The sequence below is a fragment of the Bemisia tabaci genome, chromosome 8 (genome assembly GCF_918797505.1).
Source record: "Bemisia tabaci chromosome 8, PGI_BMITA_v3".
NCBI classification, from domain to species: domain Eukaryota; kingdom Metazoa; phylum Arthropoda; class Insecta; order Hemiptera; family Aleyrodidae; genus Bemisia; species Bemisia tabaci.
In genome coordinates this window covers 20,339,091-20,347,082 of record NC_092800.1, presented here as the reverse complement: position 1 = coordinate 20,347,082, position 7,992 = coordinate 20,339,091, and the positions used below count along the sequence as shown (strand labels likewise).

Here is a 7,992-nt window from a genome sequence, read left to right as displayed (position 1 = left end):
TACTTAAATGTTGAAAAGGTAGGTATCAGATTGTTTTCAAGTTCTCGATCCGATTTTTCCTCGCACTGACTTGGTGAAAAACTTGTCTGAAGTTTGATGTGAACCAACCCCGGTATCGGTTCCGGCTAGTTTTGCAAGCTTTTGCTCTGGGCTGGTTTCGAATTATTTGTGAATTTACTGAGAGTTATTCGAGTTACTTGTGTGTTTGATGGTGTAGTGAAATGGGTCGGAAACAAGCTACAAGAAGTCAGACACTTCTTAACAAATAGCAATGCTCCTTCAGCTAATCAATCCCCACCTAATGCTCAACCCGAGCCATCTTTTAATCGATCGAGTTTTTATGTTCCGAGCGTTTCCGAAAAGTATGCACAAAAAACAGCTTTGAATCTAGCTCTGAAAGAATTGAAAATTACAGACGGAACCGAACCCCAAGCTTTATTGAAGGTTATCCGAAAAATGCTAGATTTACATGCTTTACCTGGACGTCAGATCCCATTCTCTATTCTATTTTGTTCCCTTATACCAATGATGGTTTGAATCATTGCTTGAAGACTGCCATTAAGGACAAGTTTTCATTCAGTTTATTTTATTCTCACGCGCCCTCAACTGAAAGATCAATTAAAAATGCAATATTACAGTCGATATTAAAAACGCAAATGGATCATTTGCGACTTTCGCCTCCGGAATTAAGCTCGCGAAAAAGCTCCTTAAGTTAAAGTTTTCTCAACATGAGGTTATTCAGGCCATTGTTCATTACTGAGCACCGGAGGAGCGCACTAGCTTTGTTTTTGCCGAAGAGCCGCGCACCTACAACGAACTACAACTGTTGTGTGAAAAGGTGCAAAGTTTTAAATTGCGGAATCTGCTCGACAAACTACCCTTGCGCCTTCCCTGGAGCGCAGAATGAACTATCTTCTGCAAGCCCACCTTCTCCTCGTGATCGAAAATTCCGTCCTCAAGGACACACGGAGAAAAACCAGGTAGTCAGGAGTACCAGAAATGGGCACTCCCTACTGGCTTGCGGTAGCGAAAAACGCGACAGCTACCCTGCTGGTTGTCTAAACGCCGGTAGACCCAAGGTAGTCTAGTCGTCTCAACCACGGTGGTTGAGACGACTACCTTGGGTCTACAGGCGCACGGTAGTTTAGACAACCAACAGGGTAGCTGGCGCGTTTTTCGCTACCGCACGCTAGGAGGGAGTGCCCATTTTTGGATCTTCTTTCTGATAAGCCAATATATTCTCTCCCCCCATCCAATGTCAGTAGTAACTTCCTATCTCATGGGGGTTATTACCGTGATGGTCATCAGGACCATTTCGAACTTAATGTGGGTCAACAATTTCATCGATTATTACAAGATCTTGTGCATCGATGTAATTGGCATAATTTGAATTAAACGGAATAGAGGCATTGATGGTAGATGATTGTTCACAATCCTCATCATTTCTGCCTCAACCTCGATATCATCACAATCATCATCAAGGATAATTATGGAGTCTGTGTTATTCGTTTCTTTTTTTACGACGATTTTCTCGCCTCTGGTGTCGCCGCTGGTACTGGCACTTACCACATTCATTCCCGGATAGTTCGCGCCGACCAGATCATGCACCCGTCAGATTAAATTCGGTGATAATAGTATTGTCACCAATCTTATTTCTGATAAGCCCATATATTCTCTCCCCCCATCCAATGTCAGTAGTAACTTCCTATTTCATGGGGGTTACTACTGTGATGGTCATCAGGACCATTTCGACCTTAATGTGGGTACTTGCCACATTCAATCCCGGATAGTTCGCGCCGACTAGATCATGCACCCGTCAGATTAAATTCGGTGATAATAGTATTGTCACCAATCTTATTTCTGATAAGCCCATATATTCTCTCCCCCCATCCAGTGTCAGTAGTAACTTCCTATTTCATGGGGTTACTACTGTGATGGTCATCAGTACCATTTCGACCTTAATGTGGGTACTTGCCACATTCAATCCCGGATAGTTCGCGCCGACCAGATCATGCACCCGTCAGATTAAATTCGGTGATAATAGTATTGTCACCAATCTTATTTCTGATAAGCCCATATATTCGCTCCCCCCATCCAATGTCAGTAGTAACTTCCTTTTTCATGGGGGTTACTACTGTGATGGTCATCAGGACCATTTCGACCTTAATGTGGGTACTTGCCACATTCAATCCCGGATAGTTCGCGCCGACCAGATCATGCAGCCGTCAGATTAAATTCGGTGATAATAGTATTGTCACCAATCTTATTTCTGATAAGCCCATATATTCTCACCCCCCATCCAATGTCAGTAGTAACTTCCTATTTCATGGGGGTTACTACTGTGATGGTCATCAGGACCATTTCGACCTTAATGTGGGTACTTGCCACATTCAATCCCGGATAGTTCGCGCCGACCAGATCATGCAGCCGTCAGATTAAATTCGGTGATAATAGTATTGTCACCAATCTTATTTCTGATAAGCCCATATATTCTCTCCCCCCATCCAATGTCAGTAGTAACTTCCTATTTCATGGGGGTTACTACTGTGATGGTCATCAGGACCATTTCGACCTTAATGTGGGTACTTGCCACATTCAATCCCGGATAGTTCGCGCCGACCAGATCATGCAGCCGTCAGATTAAATTCGGTGATAATAGTATTGTCACCAATCTTATTTCTGATAAGCCCATATATTCTCACCCCCCATCCAATGTCAGTAGTAACTTCCTATTTCATGGGGTTTACTACTGTGATGGTCATCAGGACCATTTCGACCTTAATGTGGGTACTTGCCACATTCAATCCCGGATAGTTCGCGCCGACCAGATCATGCAGCCGTCAGATTAAATTCGGTGATAATAGTATTGTCACCAATCTTATTTCTGATAAGCCCATATATTCTCTCCCCCCATCCAGTGTCAGTAGTAACTTCCTATTTCATGGGGGTTACTACTGTGATGGTCATCAGGACCATTTCGACCTTAATGTGGGTACTTGCCACATTCAATCCCGGATAGTTCGCGCCGACCAGATCATGCACCCGTCAGATTAAATTCGGTGATAATAGTATTGTCACCAATCTTATTTCTGATAAGCCCATATATTCTCTCCCCCCATCCGATGTCAGTAGTAACTTCTTATTTCATGGGGGTTACTTCTGTGATGGTCATCAGGACCATTTCGACCTTAATGTGGGTACTTGCCACATTCAATCCCGGATAGTTCGCGCCGACCAGATCATGCAGCCGTCAGATTAAATTCGGTGATAATAGTATTGTCACCAATCTTATTTCTGATAAGCCCATATATTCTCACCCCCCATCCAATGTCAGTAGTAACTTCCTATTTCATGGGGGTTACTACTGTGATGGTCATCAGGACCATTTCGACCTTAATGTGGGTACTTGCCACATTCAATCCCGGATAGTTCGCGCCGACCAGATCATGCAGCCGTCAGATTAAATTCGGTGATAATAGTATTGTCACCAATCTTATTTCTGATAAGCCCATATATTCTCTCCCCCCATCCAATGTCAGTAGTAACTTCCTATTTCATGGGGGTTACTACTGTGATGGTCATCAGGACCATTTCGACCTTAATGTGGGTACTTGCCACATTCAATCCCGGATAGTTCGCGCCGACCAGATCATGCAGCCGTCAGATTAAATTCGGTGATAATAGTATTGTCACCAATCTTATTTCTGATAAGCCCATATATTCTCACCCCCCATCCAATGTCAGTAGTAACTTCCTATTTCATGGGGTTTACTACTGTGATGGTCATCAGGACCATTTCGACCTTAATGTGGGTACTTGCCACATTCAATCCCGGATAGTTCGCGCCGACCAGATCATGCAGCCGTCAGATTAAATTCGGTGATAATAGTATTGTCACCAATCTTATTTCTGATAAGCCCATATATTCTCTCCCCCCATCCAGTGTCAGTAGTAACTTCCTATTTCATGGGGGTTACTACTGTGATGGTCATCAGGACCATTTCGACCTTAATGTGGGTACTTGCCACATTCAATCCCGGATAGTTCGCGCCGACCAGATCATGCACCCGTCAGATTAAATTCGGTGATAATAGTATTGTCACCAATCTTATTTCTGATAAGCCCATATATTCTCTCCCCCCATCCGATGTCAGTAGTAACTTCTTATTTCATGGGGGTTACTTCTGTGATGGTCATCAGGACCATTTCGACCTTAATGTGGGTACTTGCCACATTCAATACCGGATAGTTCGCGCCGACCAGATCATGCACCCGTCAGATTAAATTCGGTGATAATAGTATTGTCACCAATCTTATTTCTGATAAACCCATATATTCTCACCCCCCATCCAATGTCAGTAGTAACTTCCTATTTCATGGGGGTTACTACTGTGATGGTCATCAGGACCATTTCGACCTTAATGTGGGTACTTGCCACATTCAATCCCGGATAGTTCGCGCCGACCAGATCATGCAGCCGTCAGATTAATTTCGGTGATAATAGTATTGTCACCAATCTTATTTCTGATAAGCCGATATATTCTCTCCCCCCATCCAATGTCAGTAGTAACTTCCTATCTCATGGGGGTTATTACCGTGATGGTCATCAGGACGATTTCAACCTTAATGTGGGTACTTGCCACATTCAATCCCGGATAGTTCGCGCCGACCAGATCATGCAGACACGGGTCCCTGTCGTCGTGAACACTTCCGTTTTCTAGGATGACGCAGAAGCGTTACTGCAGAACGTCACTAAGACGTACATCCCAAAGTTTGGCTCTGCCATCATGCTCGGCCAGGTCGATGCTTCTGTCATAGAAGATCTAAAAACAGGCACGGGAATCAGTTCCAGGGCCCTTTCCAATGTCTTGAACCCTCTCCTCAACATCATCGACCCTTTGTTCGTCCCCCAGACGTGTTTAGGGTTAGCTTACGCCACCTGACTGTGGGACTGTAGCGCCCTTTATGTAAAGTTGGCTTCCTGGGCCATGGTCCTGGACTACCAAGGGTTGGCCAATAATGCCCTCGCATACCCCGGTTTCGTGGCCAATGAGAACGCAGTCAAGTTTATCCTACTTGACGCCAACCCAGTCGTCTCCGCACCTATATTCAGGCAATATGTCAATGAGAGATATGTCTTCCTCCGCGAAGGAGTCGACTCGAACGGGGTGAGATACAGGCCATCCTTTGGATGGCCAGGAGCGGCTATCGCGTAGCGTCCGCCGTCAGGGCCCGTACCCCCGATATGTGCTACGTCAAGTGGCCCTCCATAAAAATATGTCTGCTGCTTTACTGCGCAGCACCCGCAGCCGGTTGGCCAGGCAACGTAGCAGCTGCAGCCCGGACCTCCCAACAATTGCTCACCTTTGCCTATAATTTGGCCAACAGCAGGCGTGAGCATTATTCATACTGCAGGGGTATACATTACGCCTTGGACGTCATTTGCGTGCGTTATGCCACCAGAGGCCAGGGCGACGCAGCATGTCATTACAGGATGTGCAAGTTTATGAACCTCGAGCCCATCAGCGTCCCTACCCCGGCTGACCTCCATCCCTACTACAGGGCGATGGGTAAGTTGCCACTTGCGGACGATGTCCACAGGCGCAACGAAGTAGAATGCTTCGTCGCCTTCTCTGGCCAGACCAGAGTCCAATTGGTCTGCTCGCATGTGTCGCTGCTGACTAAATTCAGCACCACATACCTATTCTCCATGTCCTTAACCACTACAAATGTGGTGACATTCCTCAACGGTGGTGTTCCACAGGCGGCCGCCAACGTGTTGATCCGCCAAGTTTGTGAGCCTCTCGCACCGGGGGCTGAGGCTAGGCGGTACTCCATGCTCAAACGTGCCATGCTGCACTATACGGGGTGGGCTCCCGAATTCAACCTATATCCCGGCGTCCGCGCACAGCCCTTTACGTGCACATATGCTGATGCGGCTGACTACTATGCCGCCTTCGGCATCGTCAAAGATGTGGCCCCTCGCTACAGCAGTCTCCGCTTTAGACGGGTTCCTCTTAGTAAGGCCGCAGGAGTGGGCTATCTTGGGTCCTAAAACTAAGGTCTCTTTTAAGAGCGACCTGCTCAGGACCACCTCCGCCGCAATGAGGGGAATCTCATTGCGGCGGAGTATCAAAATTCATATTCATCATATCAAATTTAAAAAATGTCAATAATAAAAATATTTAATCACGTTAACCGTATAGACACGGATAAGCTTCTCTTTGCGAGTGATACTCCATCGGAGTATTACTTTAACATCTTAAAATCTTATGAAATATGTTTGGACCTCCTCACATGGCAGATGGGATACGAAAATATTAAATCATTCCTCCAAGATATCTTAGATGTGTTAGAAAAAGTGCGCCCAAAAGTAAATACCCTCTTCATTTTAGGAGCCCCCAACTCGGGGAAAAATTTCTTCTTTGATAGCGTCATTCACCTTATGATCAATTACGGTCAAATGGGTAACTTTACACGCCACGACAACTTTCCGTTGCAGGAATGCGTGCAGCGCAGAGTGATCCTTTGGAACGAGCCTGCAGCGGAGAGTGGCAGTTTCGAAACCCTAAAAACCATCCTCGGGGGGGACACTTGCAATGTCAAGGTAAAATACATGATGGATCACATTCTACACCGAACGCCGGTGATCATATTGTCGAATAACGACATATTCCCCAAGGACCCGGCGTTCAACTCAAGGATAATTAAACATAAATGGAGGGGCGCACCGTTTCTAAGAGATCATAAATTAAAAATACACCCACTGACATTAATTTATCTGTTCTATAGTATGTTCTATAGTATGTGAGAAGTATACTCAATATAACCTAACCTAACCTAACGTATCCGGATCCCGAATCTCACACCACGAAAGAATCGGAAAATCTAAACTCTGGAACTGGAACTCTAAAACTGGAAAACTTATACTATGAAGTAAAAAGTTATGTTTATTCTAAAATGTAAACTCATAAATTTAAATCACCTTAATGGGCTTTATTCTAACCTATTTGATCATTTAAGTTTTTGCTTAAGTGATGCCTTCCTGTCGTTTACAGAATACTAAAAAGAAAAAACCAAATTTTTGAGAGAGGGATAGTCTTAAATTATAAGTAAAGGCTGACCTACTTTAGACAATAATTCAAAGCGTCAAAGCTCTCCGCAAAGGATGAGAGACAGAATTGTAACATTGAACATTTAAAAAAAGAAGGTTCTATTTCATCATCCAGTTTAACTTCAACCTACAAGTTTCATGAAACTTACATCCTTTATATCAACTTGTGTGTGTTATGCTCTATTTACAGCTTAAATACCAGTTTAGTAGGAGGAATATAGAATTTCAGTCAAGCATTCCAAGATACAGTCCCAAGAGACAGTCCAAGATACAGAGTTTTGGAATTGCGACCGCTGGATTTGCTCCCGCCGGGCGGGATCAAATTTTTGGCTTCAATTTCCTCCCAGAGTAATGTGGACTCGATAGATACTACTCTGCCATCTTCAGTTTTAAAATACATGCACATATGTGTAAGTTCCCTCTGCGAAGGCGTATCCAAAATATTGGGTCACTACACGGAAACCCCAAAAACCACCTCAAAATTATCTGATCCAGACCCAAAAATTATATGTTATTAAGGACCCCTACTCCAATGTAAGCCATATCAGTAAAAACTATGAATTTCACGGTAGAGTATCAAAAAAAAAAAAAAAAAAAAATGGGAAATCGATCCAGGGTACAAGTCTCTCCCCGATACAATGAGCTCATCTAGAAATTTTCCAGGATTTCTTTTGAAATTTGAGTATACTTTTTAGTACACTTCTTTTGAACGATATTAACTCACTAATTTTCGCTTCCCTAGCAATGAGATCGCACATAGCTAGATTTAATTTTACTTCATTTATTGCTTCGATCCTAGACCGCTAATCATTCATGAGTACGGAATAGCAAATCTAATGTTTTGATGTTGAACCCTAGCAATGGAACCGATCCGCTTG

The 7,992-nt window shown here is 44.1% G+C and overlaps 1 protein-coding gene across 4 annotated transcripts in view; it reads right to left on the bottom strand.

Annotated features, from left to right (window-relative positions):
* LOC109035634 (uncharacterized) overlaps positions 1–7,992 on the bottom strand; it is a 226,466-nt gene that overhangs the window by 127,333 nt on the left and 91,141 nt on the right. The window lies entirely within an intron of this gene.